The following is a 10,643-nucleotide window of genomic DNA, read 5'->3' as shown; positions in this document are numbered from 1 at the left end:
ATGGAATGTTTTTCCATTTCTTTGTGTCTTCTTCAATTTCCTTCATAAATTTTCTATAGTTTTTATCATACAGATCTCTTATATCTTTGGTTAGGTTTATTCCTCGGTATTTTATGTTTCTTTTTGTGCAGTTGTGAACGGGATCAGTTTCTTGATTTCTCTTTCTGTTGCTTCATTGTTGGTGTATAAAAATGCAACCAACTTCTCTACATTGATTTTGTACCCTGTGACTTTGCTGAATTCATGGATCAGTTCTAGTAGGCTTCTAGTAGGCTGTTGGGTTTTCTATGCAGAGTATCCTGTCATCTGTGAAAAGTGAAAGTTTGACTTCTTCTCTACCAATTATGATGCCTTTTATTTCCTTTTGTTGTCTGATGGCTGATGCTAGGACTTCCAGCACTATGTTAAACAACAGTGGTGAGAGTGGACATCCCTGTCATGTTCCTGATTTCAGGAGGAAAGCTCCCAGTTTTCCCTCATTAAGGATGATGTTAGCTGAGGGCATCTCATAGATGGATTTTATGATGTTTAAGTAAGCTCCTTCTATCCTGACTTTCTCGAGGGTCTTTATTAAGAAGGTATGCTGTATTTTGTCCACTGCTTTTTCTGCATCTTTTGACAGGATCATATGGTTTTTATCTTTTCTTTTGTTAATGTGATGTATCACATTGATTGATTTGCGAATATTGAACCAGCCCTGTAACCCAGGAATGAATCCCACTTGATTATGGTGGATAATTCTTTTTATGTGCTGTTGAATTCGATTTGCAAGTATCTTGTTGAGGATTTTTGCATCCATATTCATCAAGGATATTGGCCTATAGTTCTCTTTCTTTGCTGGGTCTCTGTCTGGCTTGGGAATTAAAAGCGATGCTGGTTTCATAGAATGAGTCCAGAAGTTTTCCTTCAATTTCTGATTTTTGGAGTATCTTAAGAAGAATGGGTATTAATTCTGTTTTAAATGTCTGGTAGAATTCCCCAGGGAAGCCATCTGGCCCAGACCTCTTATTTGTTGGGAGATTTTTGATAACTGATTAAATTTCTTCCCTAGTTATGGGTCTGTTCAGATTTTCTATCTCTTCCTGTGTGAATTTTGGTAGTGAGTATGTGTTTAGGAATTTCTCCATTTCTTCTAAGTTGTCCAGTTTGTTGGCATATAATTTTTCATAGTATTCTCTGATAATTGCTTGTATTTCTGAGGGGTTGGTTGTAATAAGTCCTTTTTCATTCATGATTTTGTATAATTGGGTGCTCTCTCTTTTCTTTTTGAGAAGCCTGGCTAGAGGTTTGTCAATTTTGTTTATTTTTTTGAAAAACCAACTCTTGGTTTCATTGATCTGTTCAGCTGTCTTTTTGGATTCTATATTTATTTCTGCCCTGATTTTTATTATTTCTCTTCTCCTGCTGGGGTTGGGGTGCTCTTGTTGCTCTCCTTCTAGTTCCTTTAGTTGCGCTGTTAGATTTTGTTATTGTGCTTTTTCTAATTTCTTGAAATAGGCCTGGAGTGCAATGTGCTTTTCTCTTAGGACTGCCTTTGCCACATCCCATAGAGTTTGGATTGTTGTATTTTCATTTTCATTTGTTTCCATATATTTTTAAATTTCTTCTCTAATTGCCTGTTTGGCCCATTCGTTTTTTAGTAGGGTGTTCTTTAACCTCCATGTTTTTGGAGGTTTTCCAGACTTCTTCCTGTGGTTGATTTCAAGTTTCATAGCATTGTGGTCTGAAAGTGTGCATGGTATGATATCAGTTCTTTTATATTTATTGAAGCCTGCTTTATGTCCCAGTATGTGAACTATCTTGAAGAATGTGCCATGCGCGCTTGAGAAGAAACTGAATTCCATGACCTCAGGATGTAGAGTTCTAAATGTATCTGTCAAATCCATCTGGTCCAATGTGTCATTCAAGGCCATTGTTTCTTCAGTGATTTCTTCACTTCGGTGATTTTCTGTCTAGTTGATCTATCCATTGCTGTAAGAATCTATCCAACATTCTTATCCATAAGATTGTTTCTGTTTGTGATTAATTGTTTTATGTATTTGGGTGCTGCCGTATTCAGTGCATAGACATTTATAATTGTTAGCTCTCCCTGATGGATAGACCCTGTAATTATTATATAATGCCCTTCTTCATCCCTTGTTACTGCCTTTACTTTAAAGTCCAGTTTGTCTGATATAAGTATAGTTACTCCAGCTTTCTTTTGACTTCCAGTAGCATGATAGGTATTTCTCCATCCCCTCACTTTCAATCTGAAGGTGTCCTCAGGTCTAAAATGAGTTTTCTGTAGACAGCAAATAGATAGATTTTGTTTTTTTATCCATTCTGCTACCCAGCGTGTTTTGATTGGAGCATGTAGTCCATTTACATTGTGTTATTATTGAGAAATATGGGTTTAGAGTCATTGTGTTCTTTGTAGGATTCATGCTTGTGGTGGTGTCTCTGGTACCTTGTGTTCCTTGCAACATTTCCCTCATAAAGTCCCCCTCAGTAATTCCTGTAGGGCTGGTTTAGTGGTGACAAATTCTTTTAATTTTTGTTTATTTGGAAAGACTTTTATCTCTCCTATTCTGAATGAAGGCTTGCTGGATACAGGATTCTTGGCTGCATATTTTTTCTGTTCATCACATTGAAGATTTTCTGCCATTCCTTTCTGGCCTGCCAAGTTTCAGTAGATAGGTCTGTCACCACTCTGATAGGTTTCCCTTTGCATGTTGGGGCCCTTTTATCCCTAGCTGCTTTCAGAATTCTCTCTTTGTCCTTATATATTGTTAGTTTCACTATGACATGTCGTGTAGAAAGTCACTTCAAGTTACATCTGAGGGGAGTTCTCTGTGCCTCTTGGATTTCAGTGTCTGTTTCCTTCCCCATATTGGGGAAATTCTCAGCTATAATTTGTTCAAGGATATACAGGCAATTTCTTATTGTGATTCCAGTTATTCTCAAAGATTTTTCTTTTAAAAATTATTGGGGAATGTATTAGGTTTCTAGGACTGCCATAACAAATACCACAGACTGGGAGGATTAAGCAATAGAATTTTATTTTCTTATAGTTCGTAGACTGGAAATCTGGATCAAGTGATAGGCATGTTTGGTTTCTCCTGAGGCCTGTCTCCTCACATATTGCTGCCTTCTCACTGTGTCCTCATAGAGCCTTTCCTCTGTGTGTGCATGCTCCTAATATCTCTGTGTCCTGATTTCCTCTTCTTTTAAGGAGTCTCATCAGATTCGATTAAGGTCCACCCCAGCAGCCTCATTATAACTTAATTACCACTTTAAATGTTCTGTCTCTAAATATAAACACATTTTGAGGCACTGAGGGAGATTAGAACATCAACATACAGATCTGGGGTGGACATGATCAGCCCATAATGGGGAATCTTAAAGGACTCTAAGAATTTCCCTTTAGCAAAGGCATGTGCCAGGATCTTAGATGGCAACAGAACCTACTATGGTGGCTACTTATAGAGTTGCCAGGGTTAAACTCATGATGTTGCATGCATCTTGAACACGCTCATCTTTTGATGTATTAGCCAGGCCTGCCCAGACTTGGGTAATAAATGATTATGTAATTCCTTGTTAAGAAACAGCCCCTGTCTGGATCTGAGGATGATTTTTCCACACTGAGTTATGTTTGTATAATTTTGGCTCCTCTACAAGGCTACTGCTGATTAATAATACTTAGCATATTTTATCATATTCGTATCACTAACTTTTTCACCTTTCCTATTTATAAAGTTTATTTATTTGGTGGGGGGAGTGGCAGAGAGAGAGGAAGAGAGAGAAGAGAGAGAATCTGACAGCGTGAAGCCCAGTGCAGGGCTCCATCCCACCAACTGTGAGATCATGACCTGAGCTGAAACCATGAGTCATATGCTTAACCAACTGAGCCACCCAGGAGCCCCTTACCTATCTTTTTAAACAAGGATCCTAGAGTAGTGCCAATCTCATGCCTGAAAGCACTGAAATTTGGATGGATTCTTTCCACTTAGCATCTCTCATCCACTGCACCTCAAAGCATACCCTCTCTGCTACCTCTTGCTAGAGCACTTGATCCTAAACTTGGCCCAGAAAGACTGGTAGCATAGTGTTAAAAATTGCCCATCTAAGCTATTCATAAACTCCACAGGTTGAACTGTTTTACGTCATGGCAGAGCAACGAGATTAGTGTGAAAGACAGCCAGTGTTCCTGGAACGATGTTCTGATGTTTTTCAAAATGAGTCAGACTCTCTGTGAGATTTGTGATTTAAAGAAGGAAAAAAAAAAACCAAGGCTTTTTTCCCCCTAAATCTATGAACATCAGGGGATATTTGCTTCAGTAACATGCTGTTGTATTCCTCTAGATCCGGCAGATTGCAGTGGTCAACCTGGGAGAGTTGAGCTCTGCTGGTAGGAGAAGTCTTTTGAATACAGCTTGCCAAGTCAGTTCACCCAGGCTACTGTGGATCCCACTATTGACCTGTTGACCTTGATACCCTAATCCTTTTGACCCCCATTCATCCCCTGGTTTTCCAGTGGCTCAGTTTCTTATCTTATACTTCCTGTATATTTTGGTCCCAGAAACTTCCAGTGGGCTTCTTGAGTTAGAATCTCCTGCCTTCCTGACACCTTGATAGTTTCTCATTGCCAATATTCAGTTTATGTGCTGCATAGGTAAATATGCTACATAAAAGATTTAAACCACAGTTTCGAGACGCTTTGTCCTGATTAGTTGTGTTCTTATGTCTGTTCACCTGTTATAAAAAATAGTTGTAGTTGTCTTGAAAGGTTGTTTAGTTTTTTTAAAAAATACATTAGGACAAACCCAAAATTATTTGTACAATGATGTTACTCAATTTCATTTCTGTATGCTTTTTTGAATAGAAGACTAAGAAGTAGAGTGACAGATCAGAGGAAGTTGGTCACATGTTATCCATGCCTTCACCTATAATCTGGGTGTGTTCATGGTTTTATATATCCCACATGCATATGTCATTGGCTATGTTCACAGAGGCTGAAAAAATACATGAGATGTACTGTACTATACCTTGAATCCTCTTTGGATTTTTACCTATATTAATTGCTTCTTCTGTCTTCTCTAGATTAATCTCCCCAATAGAGTGTCTTCTTTCTGAATTTATTTGATTCTGTCAGTTTTTACTCTTGCTTCTCTTTGTATCTAATTATCTCTCATCTCTCTTACTTAATGCCTCTTCCTTTCTAGTCTGTCACCAGTGTTTTAACCTTGACTTCTTCCCCTTCTGCTCTATTCCTAGTTATATTTTCTTATTTTTTTTATTCCCAGAAGGCTCCAGTTTTCAACTAGAACTGATGATTCACAAATGTTTACATTTTAAATTTCTAAATTGTAGTTAAAACAGCCTGCTAGTCCTCGTCACGTAGATATATTGTAGACTCTTCATACCCAAACTGAACAAAATGAAGCTGACTGTCTTATTTTGCAGCACTGCTATTTCTTCTTTGGTATTTAGCATGGCTAACTGCATTATTCTAAATTGCCTGAACTGGGAGCCAAAGACTGGTAATTGATAATGTACTTTTCCTCTTGTGTAGTCTGTCACCATGTCATACTGCTTCCGTAAACCAAGCTACCATCATCTCTGGCCTCAATAATCAAGACAGACTACTTGTTGACCTTATTTTCCTTCTCACTCTTCTGCACTTTGTTTTCCACTCAGCAATCAAAGTCAGATTTTATATTTCCAATGAACTCATGTAGTAAAACTAGAGCCTGAGATCGGGGTCCCACTTTATCAGACCTTTTGCCTATCTTTTCCATTCTGTGACAATACTCTCCCTCCTCCACCCCATCCAGCCCCCTGTTTAAGACTACTTCAGCTATCATGGCTTTCTGTCTGGTTTTTAAAGCTTACCCAGACTGTCCCCTCTCCCCAGGGAAGCTGTACTTTCTCTTCTCATTTTTCTTGGAGCCCTCTTCCTCAGGTCTTCCCATGGTGACCTCCTTAACATTCTGTTCTCTGCTTAAATGTCACCTCATTAGAAAGGTGTTTTTTGCTGAACATTCAACCCAAAGCAGCCTTGCATAAACACGCACATACTCCTCCGAACCCAGTCACTCTCTAGTCCCATAAGCCTTTTACTTTTGTATCATCACCTGAAATTATCTTGTTTATTTACTTATTTATTGGCTTCCACTACCCACTATAGTGTAAGCTCCATGAGAGTAGGAACCTTCATGTGCCTTGCTTACTATAGTATTCTCAGTACTTAGAACACTGCCAGGTATACAGTAGATGTTCAATAAAAAAATAAGTAGATACTTTCATGTTTCTCAAGTATTTTCCATGTCTTCCCTCACCTTTCCTTTCTCATATCCACTTTAGATCTTCATAACTGCTCTTTTGGGCTATTGAAAAGCTACCCACTGGTGTTCTTTTCCCCCATCTACTTCCTTGTCAAAGCCCCCTGTGCTTTCTGCCTTATATTTGTATAACTCTTTATGTCATTCTTTTGCTGAACAAAGCAGCACTTTATTTTTTTTAAATTTTTTTAATGTTTTATTTATTTCTAGGAGAGAGAGAGAGACAGCGTGAGCAGGGGAGGGTCAGCGAGAGAGGGAGTCACAGACTGAAACAGGCTCCAGGCTCTGAGCTGTCAGTCAGCACAGAGCCCGACGCGGGGCTTGAACCCACGAACCACGAAATCATGACCTAAGCGAAAGTTGGACGCTTAACCGACTAAGCCACCCAGGCGCCCCACAAAGCAGCACTTTAATGACCAAATGCATTCTTCCAGGGGTAGGATAGTGGCAGCTATAGTAGTGGAAAGAGGGTTTGCTATGTTTGCCATAGAGTGCACTGTACTTTTGGAAGGGCAGGCTTCTTCATTGGTTGTTGCTGGATTTAAACCTGAGGACCAGGATCAAATATCCACAGCTGCTTCCTTTCCATTAATTAGGCCCTACAACTTCTCAAAAGTATTTATCTGTGCTTAGGATGGTCCCATGACTTCAGTATGCATTTTAAATAGGAGGAGCTTGATCCCATATTTATTCAAGATAACTAGTTTTTGTAAAAATAAGTGTCACATCTCCTTCCCTGGACATAGTGAGGATTCTGCTTGCATTGATATATGACAGAGGAGGGTGTTGAATGGAAAGGAGGAAGAAAATTAGGTAGAGACTATTTATTTTTTTTTAATTTCTCTCAATGCCTAGCCCATTGTCTTATACACAGTAGGCACACGTTCAATTTGAAATATTTGAGTATATACATTTTTTATGCTTCATGCTGTGCACTGGGGTATAGAGTGAATAAAATAGAAATAATCCCAACTGTATTATAGGCTGGTAGAAGAAAAAGCTCTCAGCTGATCATCATACAAGTATGTCATAATTAAAAATGGTGATATACTTGAAAAGAAGACTACAAGAGCAACTGTAAATCAGCATAATTTTCATATTTTAAGTGGGTGCTATACGACCAGATGGCTGCCTACATTACTATCCTCTCTTTTATGTTAAGGTGAAGTGCAGTTGTTCACCGTTGGGAAAATGCATAGCAGTTTTGCTGAGTCACTCATGCATGGATGTAGTGGTGGAGAGGAGCCAGAGACTCAGACGAATTCACGCTGAATTGAGGAAAACCTACTATTAGGAAAGAAAACAAGAGCCCCTTAGATAATCATTTCCTTTACATCATACTTTTATGGTTGTTTTTTTTTTTCTATAAACCGATTGTTTCCTTTGTCCATGGATTTTTTTTTGCCAAGTTTGAATGATGCAGATATTGGTAAATGAAAAATAAAAATGTTCACTAATTAAAATCAGGAAAAAAAATATGCAGATCTTGTAAACTTAGGGTAGTGGTGGTGATCTGATAAGGCCCTCTTATAGGAATGTAGACATAAAGGACAAGAAAGAGTTATTCAAGTGAAGAACAGGAGGTAGAGCAGTCAAAGAAAGGGAACAGCATTATATAGGTGCAGAGGCTAAATGGAAAAAAGTTTGGGATGCATGAAGAAGTCTGATGAACCTGGAATATAGAGACTGTGAAGACTGTGAGGCAAGATAGCTTAAGGTAGAGTTGGAGCCAGAAAAAGGGACTAGATCATGCATGGCCTTGCAACTACCAGCTTTCTCCAGTTTGGGGAATCAATGGCCTATCCTGTTCTGTGCATCCTTATCCTAATGGCTTGGCTCTGTCTCCTTGTTTAGCCTTTAAGCCTTTTTATGGTCCTCCTATGTTTCTAGTCAGAATCATCAAGATTCCTTAAAACTTTCATTTCTACATTATCAAATCTATTCCTTAGGGCTTGTCTTTGTCTTTCAGTGCCCAAGCATTTTGCTCATAGGTTAAGAGAAGGAGAACACATTTCCTGAAGCTCAGATATCTCCGATCACTAGCTTAACCTACAATTCTGTTCCCACACGGAATTCAGCAAAACCTAAATGCTCAGATGTGCTTCAGCATATTTATAGAAAATTTCATATAGTACATGAGAAATTTGTCAAGCAGAAACCAATCATAAATAAAACAAATAATTATTTACCACTTTCCATAAAATAGACTAGCCTTTTGGTCTCATATGGCCAAATCTAGCACTTGCACTTTGAATGTGGCAGAAACATTTATGTTTTCTCTTTATAGCAGACATTTACTGCACTGATTTTCATAATACATCCTGCAAAGAATAAGTGGAGAGTCATGCTCTTGACTTTTGTGTCCAACAAACATTTGCACAGTGCCCCTCACATAGTAGGTGTCCAATACTGACACCCACCTCCACCCCCGCCAGCAGAGTATGTTTCTTAGGAAAGAGGGTTTTCTCCTAAACAAATGATAGGCCCCGAAGTTCGTGGTGAATAAGCTCTGTGCTCTATATACTTCTTGGAGAGAAAGAGGCTATAAAAGAGAGGAAAGTGCCACTGGTTGTGAAAGTCTATAACAGCATTATGGGTGCATATTCACCATAATGTGGCCATAAATACAAATCATGCCACCAGTCATAAAAAAGATAACATGAAGGGAATAAAATCATAAAGCCACCATATATTGGGCATTTACCATGTGTCAGATACTGTGCTAAGAATTAGCTTCAAGCTTCACAATGGCTCTGGTAGGCAGCTATTATCCTTTCTATCTTATGGGTTAGAGAAAGAAGGCATAGATAGGCAACATTAGCCTAGAACCATGCTCCAAACTCAGAATCGACCAAGAACACTTAATTTTTCAGAACAGTCTAGGCCATAGAGATCAGGGCAGATAAAAACAAAATAAACACAAACCCACTGTCAGATGCCAACTCAGGAGCTGACATAAGTGACCTGACCTGTATGTCACCAAAAGAGAGCGATTACCAGAATTAGCATATTTCCTAAAGAACTTGAGTAAATAGTGCATCTGCTGCCATGGAAGTTGCTTCATACTTTTTTTCAAAAATGCTATCAAGTAGCCTAGAATGTTATGCATCCCCTTTTCAAAAAATACTGTTCTGTTTGATTCTGCTCTGTGAAATGTTTTCTCAGAAATGGAGATGCATTTGCACAAATTGCTTCCCATTCTCTTGGTGTCTCTTATTAGTGGCAGCATGCATTTGTATGAAAGCTGGCAGGGGTTAGGACGCAGACTGTGGTCATGGACCTCAGCACAGCTAACTGGCATGCACAGGGATGAAATCTGCAACTCTTGCCTCATTAGCACCATGTCCCCTACTGAGTTAACCAGCCATAGGCAATTGGAGAACTCTGAAGGTTAATTCTTTCTGCCCATAGGTAGAGTTACAGCTCAATGGACTAAGCCCTTAAAATGTTATCACTTCAACCAGGAAATTTTAAGTGGAAAAAGTGGCTGGTAGTACAAAAAGGTTAAACGAATTGAAAACAGGTCTAAAACAGGCTTGCAGTATTCTCAACAGTTTCATAAAATATTCTGTAACTTTGGCAGAGGTTATGACTTGAAACATGTTTCAACCATGTGATTACCAGGAACTATTAAAATAAATAGCACAAATAGGGCAATTAAATATAGGTACTCACAGCTTCAAAACACAAGAGGAGAGGAAATGAAGCAGCTTTGTTTTTCTTTCAAAAAACACCCAGGTGACTTTATTTGGAATTTGAATAAAGACCTTTTTATTCAAATAGGAAGGAAGGCTGCTAAAGCTAAAAAAAAAATGTCGATTATTTCTCCCTCAAGCGAGTCCTGTCCTGAGCGGATGTATCCGTGTGAGGCAAAGCTCCTGCTAAATTACATACAAAGCAGGCAGAAGAGATGGGCTCTGAGGACACAGCCAAGGGACTGATGTCCGTGTAGCTTAAGATAAATGTCATGACTTCACTTTGCACTTCTTAGGTCTCCTGTCACCGCAAGTCCCTATTCGTTTTCAACAGGCACTCTGGCCTTCCTCTCCTGGTTCCCGTGTTTGGAAGACACAGTGTATGCGGGAGGACAGGAAGGTCTCTCTCTGCTACAGATCCCTCGTGTGTGAAATGGGCACTAATACTGATGAACTGGACAGAGCCCTGGTCTCTGCCCTTGTGTACAAGGGAAATGAAAAATGAGTGCCCAGATGTGCCTATCTGCCCATAAAGGGAAAGCCACAAACTCACTGGGGGTGCTGCTAGACAAGGGAAAGCTGGTAGGTCTTTAGCAGTTAGGCCACAAATGTCACGGCAAGGATTGGG

General features: G+C 39.2%; 1 protein-coding gene across 1 annotated transcript in view; it reads left to right on the top strand.

The window, feature by feature from the left end:
- Nucleotides 1-10,643, top strand: part of ADGRB3 (adhesion G protein-coupled receptor B3) — a 453,898-nt gene that overhangs the window by 94,493 nt on the left and 348,762 nt on the right. The window lies entirely within an intron of this gene.

The sequence above is a fragment of the Crocuta crocuta genome, unplaced genomic scaffold (genome assembly GCF_008692635.1).
Source record: "Crocuta crocuta isolate KB4526 unplaced genomic scaffold, BGI_CrCroc_1.0 scaffold518, whole genome shotgun sequence".
NCBI lineage: Eukaryota > Metazoa > Chordata > Mammalia > Carnivora > Hyaenidae > Crocuta > Crocuta crocuta.
Note: the sequence above shows the minus strand (reverse complement) of the source record. Positions and strands in the feature narration are given on the sequence as shown.